This window comes from Podarcis cretensis (assembly GCF_951804945.1).
Source record: "Podarcis cretensis genome assembly, chromosome: 4".
NCBI lineage: Eukaryota > Metazoa > Chordata > Lepidosauria > Squamata > Lacertidae > Podarcis > Podarcis cretensis.
Genome location: NC_137173.1, coordinates 9,207,814 through 9,217,648, shown reverse-complemented (window position 1 = coordinate 9,217,648; position 9,835 = coordinate 9,207,814). Strand labels below are relative to the sequence as shown.

Here is a 9,835-nt window from a genome sequence, read left to right as displayed (position 1 = left end):
GTTGCATAATTATACACTTAATTATAAATCCCATCACCCACCCTCTACTTCCGTCCACAGCAATTCGACTTCCGTATATTTATTTCTACCTTCCCCCCTTTGCATTCTATAATAAATTACTTTTGTTAAATTCTGATTTTTCCTTCTTTCTTTGTTTTGTTATTGCTTACGCTTTTTATTCTAAGCCTACTAACATGTCATTTTTAGAACAATATTTTGACATCTAAACTTCGAAATACTTCCACTCCATTCTTAACTATTGATTTGACCGATATCTTATAATCAGAGTTATTTTTGCCAATTCTATATACAGTGGTGCCCCGCAAGACGAATGCCTCGCAAGACGAAGAACTCGCTAGATGAAAGAGTTTTCCGTCTTTTGAGGTGCTTCGCAAGATGAATTTCCCTATGGGCTTGCTTCGCAAGACGAAACGTCGGGCGAGTTCTTGCGAGTTTTCTAAGCCGCTAAGCCGTTAATAGCCGCTAAGCCGCTAAGCCGCTGATAGCCATGCTTCGCAAGATGAAAAAACCGCAAGACGATGAGACTCGCGGAACGGATTAATTTCGTCTTGCGAGGCACCACTGTACTCACTTAATTTACAAATCCACTCTTCCTTGGTTGGTATGTCCTGAGATTTCCATTTACTAACAGTCACTATCCTGGCAGCTGTATGTCTTTGCGCAGGCAGGTGGCTCTTTGTGAGTTGGTGGAGGAACCTTCCCCATTAGGGGGAGACAACCTAGCAGTTCGAAAGCACCTCCAGGTGCAAGTAGATAAATAGGGACCGCTTAACAGCGGGAAGGTAAACGGCGTTTCCGTGTGCGGCTCTGGCTCGCCAGAGCAGCGATGTCACGCTGGCCACGTGACCCGGAAGTGTCTCCGGACAGCGCTGGCCCCTGGCCTCTTAAGTGAGATGGGCGCACAACCCCAGAGTCTGTCAAGACTGGCCCGTACGGGCAGGGGTACCTTTACCTTTACCTTAAGATGGCAGTGGTTCCTTTCCGCGGCCAAAGGAGGAGCAACAAAGACATGTGAGGGACACCCCTCTCATTCCAGATCTGAGCACCCCACCCAGCTTTTCTGCCGCCTGGCTCTGCAACTGGTGTAGCCGCTCTGTGAGTCGCCTACTGTGGTCCTCTAACAGTTCAAACTGTTCCAGTAGCAGTCGCTGAGTGCTTTCCTGATCCTCAGATCCTAGCCACTCCAGCGTCGCTGCAGACAGTTACGGCTTGCCACCAACTGCTCCAACACACAGCCACTGGCTCCATACACCACCAGGACTCGCCAGCTCCCTGCTGAGATGCTGTCAGTCGTTTTGCACTCTGCACATGCTCAGAAACACTGGGCCCATAACCTGTCAGTGTTTGTAAAAAAAAATAAAAAGGTTCTGACCTCCCTTTGTCTCCTCAGCCTGGTCCTCAGACCCTTGTCAGCATAAAAGAATCCACAAGAATATCCTTGCAGAGCACTTTCTGCTTTTATTCTTAAAAGTCTTTGTGCAAAAGCGACTGACCAACTGTACACACATCGACACAACCAGCTTTCACTAACCAATCAACCAACCCAACAAACAAACTAACATTTCTCACTCTATATATACAACCCGGTGCAGGCCGCTGACTCATGCTGACCCTGCTTTTTAAGCATTAAAGAAACAGCGGCCATTTTAGCCGTGACACTGCCGCCTGAGACGACTGCCTCAGCGAGGTTGATGGGTGGGCTGGCTCTGACAGGTGGACTCTGACACTTGGAAACGTGACAAAGATCTGAAGTTGAAACTTTTCTTCCTTTTCCCCCTTTTTCAAAAAAAATTAAAATGGCAGCGTACAGAATCCACATCAGCCGAAGCACCATGAAAACCCTGAAGAGCCTAAACGAAGGTTATAAAGTAGAATTCAGGGGGAAGACAGAGCTGAAGGTAAGGAATAAGAGCTGGACGGAGACATCTGGCTGGAAGGATCTTGTCTCCTCCCTAACCCTCTTGCTTTGCCAAAGACAACATTTTCGCTTTCAGGGGAGTGATAGAGCAACGAGGGGCCATAGCTCAGTGATGGAACATATGCTTGGCATGCAGAAGGTCTCAGGTTTAGCCAACAGCAGTTTCAGGTAGGGTTGCGCATATGCCCTGCCCAACACCCTGGAGAGATGCTTCCAGTCAGTGTAGGCCATGGGTAGGCAAACTAAGGCCCGGTGGCCAGATCCGGCCCAATCGCCTTCTAAATCCGGCCCGCAGATGGTCCAGGAATCAGCGTGGTTTTCCATGAGTAGAATGTGTACTTTTATTTAAAATGCATCTCTGGGTTATTTGTGGGGCATAGGAATTTGTTCATTCCCCCCCCCAAAAAAAAATTGTCCAGCCCACCACATGGTTTGAGGGACAGTGGACCGGCCCCCCCTGCTGAAAAAGTTTGCTGACCCCTGGTGTAGGCTGACTCTAGACCATCGCTGTCAACCTTCACTTTTTTTGCGGGAAATTCCCACTGTCGGTTAAACCACCGAGCCTAGGACTTGCCAATCAGAAGGTCGACAGTTCGAATCCCCGCAACAGGGTGAGCTCCCATTGGTCGGTCCCTGCTCCTGCCAACCTAGCAGTTCGAAAGCACGTCAAAGTGCAAGTAGATAAATAGGTACCGCTCTGGCGGGAAGGTAAACGGCGTTTCCGTGCGCTGCTCTGGTTTGCCAGAAGCGGCTTAGTCATGCTGGCCACATGACCCGGAAGCTGTACGCCGGCTCCCTCGGCCAGTAGAGCGAGATGAGCGCCGCAACCCCAGAGTCAGCCACAACTGGACCTAATGGTCAGGGGTCCCTTTACCTTTACTTTAACCTTATTCCAGCGCTGTTTCCCGCTGCTTCCCGCTGCTATCCCGGATTGTTAGATATCCCGTAGACTGTCCCCAGGACAGGGGAGGCTGCTGATCCCTTATTTTCAAATCTGAAAGTTGACAACTATGCTCTGGACTGATTCTATTAGAAGGCAGTTTCCTTTGTTCATCTGCACAAACACCAACCATCAAAAACAGGGAATGGCCACAGGTTGCAGACAGGATATCTGCTGTACATGCAGAAGGTTCATTTCCCAGCTTTTTTTTTTTTTTTTTTAGAAAATTCGCTCCAAAAACCAACAGTTCTGACATGGGTTGCCATATGCCCGGGTTTCCCCAGACATTTTTACCGATTTTCGGAAATTCCGCCCAGGCACTATTTCCGACAGATAAATCCCAGATAAGTCTGGGGAATTCTGGACGTATGGAACCCCAGGCAATAGGACCGAGGAGGTCTCAGGTTCAATCTCCAGCATCTCCTGTTAGATCAGCGGTACTCAACCTGTGGGTCACCAGATGTTGTTGGACTACAACTCACATCATCCCTGAGCTCTGGCCTTGCCACCTAGGGGTGATGGTAGTTGTAGTTCAACAACATCTGGGGACCCACAGGTTGAGAAAGGCTGTGTTAGATGGTCTTAGAAAGGAGATGATGGGGAAAAGCTTTGTTGGAGAACCTGGAGGAGCTTCTGCCAGCCAGAGGAGGCAACACTCTGGTGGACCGAAAGGTCCCTGGACTGGCAGAGATCAGCTTTAATATAATAATAATAATAATAATAATAATAATAATAATAATAATAATTTATACCCCGCCCATTTGGCTGAGTTTCCCCAGCCACTCTGGGTGGCTCCCAATCAAGTGTTAAAAACAGTACAGCGTTAAATATTAAAAACTTCCCTGAACAGGTCTGCCTTCAGATGTCTTTTAAAGATAGGAGCTGCTTATTTCCTTCACATCTGAAGGGAAGGCGTTCCACAGGGTGGGCGCCACTACCGAGAAGGCCCTCTTCCTGGTCCCTTGTAACCTCACTTCTCGCAGTGAGGGGACCGCCAGAAGGTCCTCAGCACTGGAGCTCAGTGTCCGGGCTGAACGATGGGTGTGTTTAGGGCTTGAAAGGCCAACACCAACACTTGGAATTGTGCTTGGAAACGTACTGGGAGCCAATGCAGATCTCTCAGAGATCTTTAAATGAGATGTAAGGAGAAGGAGGGGAAACTGGATCTTAGTCCAAGACATCTGCAGGTCACCAGGTGGAGGGAAGGCTGCTCAGCACGAAGTGTACAAGTGGAACGAATTCCTCTCATTCCACTCGGGATGGAGGAGAAATTCAATTCAGTTTGCATTTGAAGACCAACCGACTGAATATTTTGCTTGCCGAAATGATACCTGAACCAAAACACAGCCGTTCTTTGAAATTCACACCTGTCCGAATTTTGCAATGCAGTTCTCCAGCCAGATAATGTGTGCAAAAATGCACATTCAAGCGTGCTGTATTGTTTTTAACATTCGGTTGGAAGCCGCCCAGAGTGGCTGGGGAAACCCAGCCAGATGGGCGGGGTATAAATAATAAATTGTTATTTTAAAAAATGCATCTAATAGTGAACATTACGTATAATATGGGGAAATGGCTTTGCAAAAACGGGTCTCTTGGGCCAAATTGCACAGAAACATATTTATGCCAGGGGAAATTTGCACTAAGAGGTTGATGAATTTTCACGTTGACTTAAAAAATTCTGCAAGCGGATGTAGAAATGGGGATCTGAAAGAAAGTGAAATTGACGGACTTGCCCCTTCCTATGCACCACACAAGGTGCCTTCTTCCTCTTCCTCTTCCTCCTCCTCCTCCTTCTGCACTTCTCCAAATCTGATCTGGAGGGTTGGGGAACCCCCAGGGCAGATGTGCAGATTGTGGGGGTTCCCGGGTGTACAGGGGGACTGGGGAAAATTCTGTCGCACATGCAGGTTTTGTTGTGCTTGTGCAGTTACTTTGCTGGGCCCAACACATCTGCACTTCCCAGTCGGAAGACTTCTGGTTATTATTTGCAAAAATGGCACTGACCATTCCAGTGAGTTTTTGATGGTCTCCCTTTTCCATGCTTATAGGGCAAAGGGTTAGAAGAAACCTATTGGCTGGTAGGAAAGAAAGGCTTCAGCAAACTGTTACCACGTCCTCCTGAAGTGAAACCAGGGTGAGTACGGTTGTGGGCTTTAACAACAACAACAACAACAACAACACCACACACACACACACACACACACACACACACACACAAATACACAGTGGTACCTCGGGTTACAGGCACTTCAGGTTACAGACGCTTCAGGTTACATCTGCTTCAGGTTACAGACTCCGCTAACCCAGAAATAGTACCTCAGGTTAAGAACTTTGCTTCAGGATGAGAACAGAATCCGCGCGGCGGCGGCAGCAGGAGGCCCCATTAGCTAAAGTGGTACCTCAGGTTAAGAACAGTTTCAGGTTAAGAATGGACCTGAGTTCTTAACCCGAGGTACCACTATATATATATATATAGAGAGAGAGAGAGAGAGAGAGACTACCCCATCCATCTGGCTGTGTTTCCCCAGCCACTCTGGGCGGCTCACAACAGAATATTAAAAATACAATCAAACATCAAACATTAAAAACTTCCCTAACAGGGCTGCCTTCAGATGTCTTCTAAAAGTCAGGTAGTTGTTGTTCTCTTTGACATCTGATGGGAGGGTGTTCCACAGGGTGGGTGCCACTACTGAGAAGGCCCTCTGCCTGGTTCCCTGTAACTTGACTTCTCACAGGGAGGGAACTGCCAGAAGCCCTCGGAGCTGGACCGCAGTGTCCGGGCTGAACGATGGGGGTGGAGACGCTCCTTCTGGTCTACTGGGCGGAGGCTGTTTAAGGCTTTGAAGATCAGCACCAATACTTTGACGTACTGGGAGCCAATGTAGGTCTTTCAAAACCCGTGTTATGTGGTCTTGGCAGCCACTCCCAGTCACCAGTCTAGCTACCGCATTCTCGAATAGTTGTAGTTTCTGGGTCACCTTCAAAGGTAGCCCTGGAATAAGTGAAATAGTTATTAATTATTTATTAACATTTATACATTGTAAACAAACAAACAAAACCCCTCAAGGCACTTAACAAAAAGAGAAAACTGTGGGCAACACCCTCTCTTCCTGATCAGGGAGCCATGAAAAGTGTGTGGACACCACATACTTCACTTTTCCAAGGAATGTGGGCAAAAGTCAGATCCCTTAGAATGAATCGGTGCCTTGAGAAGCCCATAGAGCTGCAAGATGAAGTAGGGAAGAGCGTTGTTTTTCCAACTTCCTCCTTCAGCTCTATGTACTTTCTCAGAGAGTGAAAGCTCATTTCTACAGGGCGGTATGTAGCCACCATTGGCCCCGCCATTGGCAACCCCTGGATGAAGCAGCTCATAAACATTCCAAAAGAAAGCACATAAATTCCTGTTATCTCGGGACAGGAAGTTCTGACTGCTGATTGTGCAAGCAGGTTTTTATACTAGGGCGGGTTGCTCTGGGCATGGGGAGCAAATGAGCTTCAGCTCAACCAAGTCCTTATTGCCCGCCGCCCCGCATCAGAGAGGTGGTCTCCTATTTGCCGCTCATCTTTTGCAGCCAGCCGTGGCAGGACACAGTGACTCAAGAAATCAAAGCCGCCTTGAGGGATTCCAAGAGAAAGTCCACTAGCAAGCTCCACAAACAGTCCTGAAGAGACAGAAGGCAAAGAAGAACTGCGGGGAAATAGCGGTAAATTCTGTTTCTTTTAAAGCCGCGGCTGATCGCCACGATCCGGGCCACCACCTCTGTGCCAGCTTCGGTTTTGCTGCTGAGAAAGGTCTGGATGGAACCAGCCTGGAAATTCTAGCCCCGTGACAATACAGCGGTGCCTCGCAAGAGGAAAAGAATCCGTTCCACGAGTCTCTTCGTCTTGCGGTTTTTTCGTCTTGCGGCTTAGCAGCTTAGCGCTATTAGCGGCTTAGCGGCTATTAGCGGCTATTAGCGGCAAAGCAGCAAAGCGGCAAAGCGGCTAAGCGGCTATTAGCGGCTTAGCGGCTTAGAAAAAGGGGGGGGAGCGGAAAAAAACCGCAAGACTCGCAAGACGTTTTCGTCTTGCGGAGCAAGCCCATAGAGAAATTCGTCTTGTGAAGCGCCTCGAAAAACGGAAAACCCTTTCGTCTAGCGGGTTCTTCGTCTTGCGAGGCGTTCCTCTTGCGGGGCACCACTGTATTTAGGATTCCTGGGCTGGGGAAATTATGCTGTTTTAGTTGTGATTCCGGCATTGCAGGAGTTTGAGCTAGATGACATCACCAGTGGCATCACATAGGGGGCATAGGGGTCCAGGGTCCGATGCCACGACTTGCAAAGTGTTGCGGCAAATCAGTCTGGTCGGAATGCTTGGAAGGGTTCCTGTGTGCCCTGTTGCTTCCTCCTCATCTTAGCTTCTCAGCCCATTTAACCCCTGTGTTGCAAACAATAGTCAGTGATATCCAAGGCAACACGATGACCAAATACAACAACAACAACAACAATAATTTATTATTTATACCCCGCCCATCTGTCTGGGCTTCCCCAGCCACTCTGGGCGGCTTCCAAAAAAAATTAAAATACAGCAATACATCAAACATTAAAAGCTTCCCTAAACAGGGCTGCCTTCAGATGTCTTCTAAAAGTCTGGTAGTTGTTGTTCTCTTTGACATCTGATGGGAGGGCGTTCCACAGGGTGGGCGCCACCACCGAGAAGGCCCTCTGCCTGGTTCCCTGTAACTTGGCTTCTCGCAGGGAGGGAACCGCCAGAAGGCCCTCGGAGCTGGACCTCAGTGTCCGGGCAGACCGATGGGGGAGGAGACGCTCCTTCAGATGTACTGGACCGAGGCCATTTAGGGCTTTAAAGGTCAGCACCAACACTTTGAATTGTGCTCAGAAATGTACCGGGAGCCAATGTAGGTCTTACAATGATACGATATCAATATATACTCTTTATAAAATATGAAATATATGAAATGACATAAACAGAAAACTTATGAATCTCTGAAAGTCACAAAATATGCACTCTTAATGGATTCTCTTTATGACCCCTGCTCCATAGCAATTGTTGTTATACTTTCCCATTCACCATATAGATGGGTTTATGAAGCATTTCTGTATCCTTCCGCTGTGCTGAAGAAGAATTTCTTGAAACAGTGGGTATTTCCGGAATCACTGTTCACGAGATCTGTTTGCGAACTACTTTGGCAGCGTTGGATGCCATAAACAAAGCCTTATAGCCTGTTTTCACCAGATAAGAAGAATCTGATAAGTTGCTTCTTTCAGAGACTTGCATAGTCTTCAAAGACTTCCAGAGACTTATAAGACTTATCAAGAGAATCCACTAAGAGTGCATATTTTGTGACTTTCAGAGATTCATAAGTTTTCTGTTATGTGATTTCGTGTATTTCATATTATATAAAGGGTGTACAGTGGTACCTCGGGTTACATACGCTTCAGGTTACAGACGCTTCAGGTTACAGACTCTGCTAACCCAGAAATAGTACCTCGGGTTAAGAACTTTGCTTCAGGATGAGAACAGAAATCGTGCTCCAGTGGCACAGCAGCAGCAGGAGGCCCCATTAGCTAAAGTGATGCTTCAGGTTAAGAACAGTTTCAGGTTAAGAACGGACCTCTGGAGTGAATTAAGTACTTAACCCGAGGTACCACTGTATATTGATATTGTATCATTGTATTTGGTCATCGTGTTGCCTTGGAAATTACTAGCTTTCCAGCTCATGCTGGTAGGGCAGCGTGAGGAGGACGCAACAGACATGCCCCCTTCGATCGCAGCCTCACCCTCTTCATGCCTTTTTGGGTGGGTCCTGGGAGACCAGCAGGGAGGGGCGCTTGTTGTAGCAGGAGAGGGAGACACCCTTGCTTCTTCACCAACTTAATTCCTCTCTCCCTCTTGGCCTCCCTCCATCCACTAGCCTACTTCACCTTCTGCCTCTAATTCTGGACTACTGTCTGCAACTTACTCCCCCTGCTCACTTTGCCCTGTTGCACCTCCTGTCAGCATCGCCTTTGAGCCAGTGTCACCAACTGGACTCATGCACTTCAACCCTGACTGGGCTAGGCGAGCTGAGTAGCACTTCCAGAGACCACCTTTTAAACAGGAACAGGTCGAAGTGCTGCGGACTCACAGCCTGGAGATGTGAGCACCGGATTCACTTCCACAATATAGTCGTTGCACAGCAGAGTATAGCAGAGTCTGGCAGTGTATAAACGACTCGGAGAGCAGCTCTGTAGAATATCTTCTTTTATTCTATAACTATAACTATAATACAAAACTATATACAGAGCTAAATAGGTCTAAGCATAAATGAATGCTGCACTGAGTGCCTGCAGCTGATCTTAGCAGCAACCTTATCTCTATACACGATCTCTAACACTCAGTCTCTCTCTCTCTCCGACACACTGACTGACTGACTGACTTGGTGCTGGAGCTGAATAAGTAGAAAGCAGAACACTGCTCCTCCTCTCTGGAGAATCAGCAGACTCGTCAGGAGATTCTTGGATATGGGAGGGGTGAAATCTCCTCACCTCCACCTTCCGATACCTCCTGTTCCTAGTCTGCTCCCTCGTCTCCTTCTGACCACTCGTTGTCATCCCATCACCGGTCTTCTGGCTCTGAGCCTTCTTCCCTTGGTGGCTCCCCAGCTGGTTCTTCCCACCATTCCTCTGTGTCCAACCAGTCCGTAACATCCTTCCACGTAGAAACAATAACTTGTCAGGGGAAGACCATGGACCCATGTTTACCACCTCAGTGAGAATGAGATCTCTGTGTTCCACCTGTAGTCCTTTTAGGTGAAAGAAATAGTGATTTAGAGAGAGATTTGAACATGCAGCTACCATAGCTCTGCACCATCTTCCCCCAGCCAGGTGGACTGAGCACTATGAATCTAAAAGCTTAGATCAGGAAGAGAGAAGAAGAGGGACGACCAAAATTGTGCAATGTGTGCCACAGTGCTG

At 47.9% G+C, this 9,835-nt stretch overlaps 1 long non-coding RNA gene across 1 annotated transcript; it reads left to right on the top strand.

Moving 5' to 3' along the window:
* Positions 1-1,182: 1,182 nt before the first annotated feature.
* On the top strand, positions 1,183-6,551 carry LOC307215234. Its single transcript, XR_013838412.1, has 3 exons — positions 1,183-1,919; positions 4,928-5,013; positions 6,452-6,551. It is a non-coding gene; the product is annotated as an uncharacterized lncRNA (long non-coding RNA).
* Positions 6,552-9,835: the final 3,284 nt, after the last annotated feature.